This window comes from Cyprinodon variegatus, unplaced genomic scaffold (assembly GCF_000732505.1).
Source record: "Cyprinodon variegatus isolate N-32 unplaced genomic scaffold, C_variegatus-1.0 Scaffold1828, whole genome shotgun sequence".
Classification (NCBI taxonomy): domain Eukaryota; kingdom Metazoa; phylum Chordata; class Actinopteri; order Cyprinodontiformes; family Cyprinodontidae; genus Cyprinodon; species Cyprinodon variegatus.
This window is the reverse complement of record NW_015152281.1, coordinates 66,560-69,067: the sequence shown is the minus strand read 5'-3', so window position 1 is coordinate 69,067 and position 2,508 is coordinate 66,560. Positions and strand designations below refer to the sequence as shown.

General features: G+C 34.8%; 1 protein-coding gene across 1 annotated transcript in view; it reads right to left on the bottom strand.

Moving 5' to 3' along the window:
- The window catches only part of LOC107104641 (OX-2 membrane glycoprotein-like), a gene marked incomplete at its 3' end in the record, with an annotated part of 5,558 nt that overhangs the window by 2,332 nt on the left and 718 nt on the right, over positions 1-2,508 (bottom strand). The window lies entirely within an intron of this gene.

Sequence of the window (2,508 nt, the reverse complement as noted above, 5' to 3'; positions counted from 1 at the left end):
CGTAGCGCAAAGATGTCTGCCTCCATGGCTGCGAGACCCGCTCCTATGTAATTATAAATAACGAATTCTAAGGCAACGCAAATATTATGGTTAAAAGGCTAAGCTCATAGGTGATGATAAATAACATAGTTATGTATAATATATTAAATTTCTGACTTTATATCCCTGTAATTATTACACACTGTAGCTTTAAAGAAAACACAAGAACACAAAATGTTGTTTTTAAATTAGGGTTTTTATTATAAAGGTGAACAAAACATAATCCTCCTTGTCCCTATGTCAAAAAATGACTCCCTTCCTCAGTTGACTCTTAACTATGGTTTAACACAACTACGTCACTTTCTCTAGCTACACCAGAACTTGTTCTCAATCTAGAAATCAACTAAGAAGGACATGTCTGACACAAAGAAGAGCACTTCAAAAGCTGGACATCATGCCGAGATCCTGAGAAATTTGAAAACAAATAAGAAATACACTAATTGTGATCTGTGAGCCTGGAAAAGGACTGCATAGCCTTTTTTAAAGCTTTGGGTGTCCAGCGAACAACATCGTGAACAGTGGTGAACATTTTAGCAAGGGTGGGTTTAGGAAATTTGGGGCCCTAGGCAAAGACAGGCAGGGGGACCTCTGACCCCTACATTTTAGCAGGAGCTGACTGAGCAAAATACCCCAAGAACTGAGCAATGAGTCACCGTATAGGACCCAAAGACTCCACATCATCATCTAAAGAACTGCAAGCCTCAGTAGTGCCAGTGAAGTTCAGAGTTCAAGTGTCCACCATGGGAAAAAGGACTGGGCAAAAATGGCGGAGGTCCTAAATTAAAACCACTGCTGAGCAAAAAACATTATAAGGCTTGATGATTCTTAACACTTTGAGGAAAATATTTTGTTGGCTTACAAGACAAAAGCTGAATATAAAAGGTGTGTGTCCTATTACACCTGGTGTAATACTAACCCCACATTTCAGAAAGAGAATATCATACCAGCAGTAAAACATGGTGGTGGTAATGTGATGGTGTGGGACTTTTTTACTGCTGTTACTCCTGTCACTGTGTCTATTAAATAATCCTTAAAGAGAAATTTGGTTCATCATCTGTTTGTGACCTCCAGCTGAAACCAACAAGGAAACTATTCTATAGAGAGGCAATCATAAAAAAAAAAAAAAAAAAAAACAGTAATTACACCTCTAAGTGGGTGATGAAAAATAAAATGAAGGTATTGAAACACACAAATCAGGAAGAGTGGGAAATGTTTTTCACATCATTATTACTTTCTATGTGTATATATACATACACATACATATAAATGTATACACACATCTATGATCTAGAAATTGGAAAGAAAGTCACAAAAGGATTATTTCTGATCTAATTAAATATCTAATTACATAATTAGATCTTTATTCATGGAAACATAAAAACCCAGGTTTGGTTACTCAGATTTTTTTCCTGTCATAATTGGATGTTGACAGCTTTCTACATCAGGTGTTGTTGGTGATTCTGTTGTTGGTGATTCTGTTGTTGATTGTCTGCTGGTTTGTCTGTTGATTAGGCCAGATCTCTGCTCCTCAGTGTTCTTTTGTGGTATAAAGATTTCCTCATTCCTTGATTAAAAAGAAAAATATGTTAAGTAAATTAATCAAAGACACTCAAAAGAAAATGCCGTACCATTAGGTGTAGTGAATGTAATATTGTTATCAAAAGCAATTGCAAAATATTAATATGTAAACAATGTAATAATGTCAGTGATATATAAAAAAAATTTAAAAACTTACTGAATAAAGTTGATTTGTTCCTTTGAGTTTTTCTCTTTTTGATGCTTCCTGTGTGGCAAATTAAGGGTTTTATAAATTAATTAATTATAAATTAAAAATAAACTGATTACTGACAAAACAGCTAAGTTCTCTGATAGTAGTACCTGCTCTGATTCTTTCGTCTAAACCAGAAAATGGCAAGTAAAGCCACTAAAACTCCAAAGGCCAACACTCCAACAATCCATCCTTTGCAGAAAAATAACAGGTGTTAGAAACATGAATGAAGAGGAATTATACAAAGCCTGAACACTAACATACCAATAACACTGTGATCAGGTCCAGAGTCTTCAACCAAACCTTAAAAAAAAAAAAAAAAATGACAATTAAAAAAAGTAACACAACCAGAAATTAAAAAACAATCCCTGCCTTGTTTTCTTTTCACAATTTGAAAAAAACAGCCCACAACCATTAGGGCCTATGATTTTTTTTGGGTAATTTTATGTGACAGAAGGATTTAAAGTTTATTATAGCAAAGAAGATGTGTTTTTTTCCCCCTCCCAGATAAATCTAATGGTGGCATCCAAGTGTATTTGGATCATCTAAACATTAGTGTTTAACTCTTTCCACATATCTCAGTTTAATTTAGCTCTGCACTTTGATTAGGCCATTTTAACACATGGGTACAGTTAGCTAACCTGACTCCGCCAGATGGATTTGCTCCGCATATACATCTGGAAACCTTCCGTTGAAGTAAT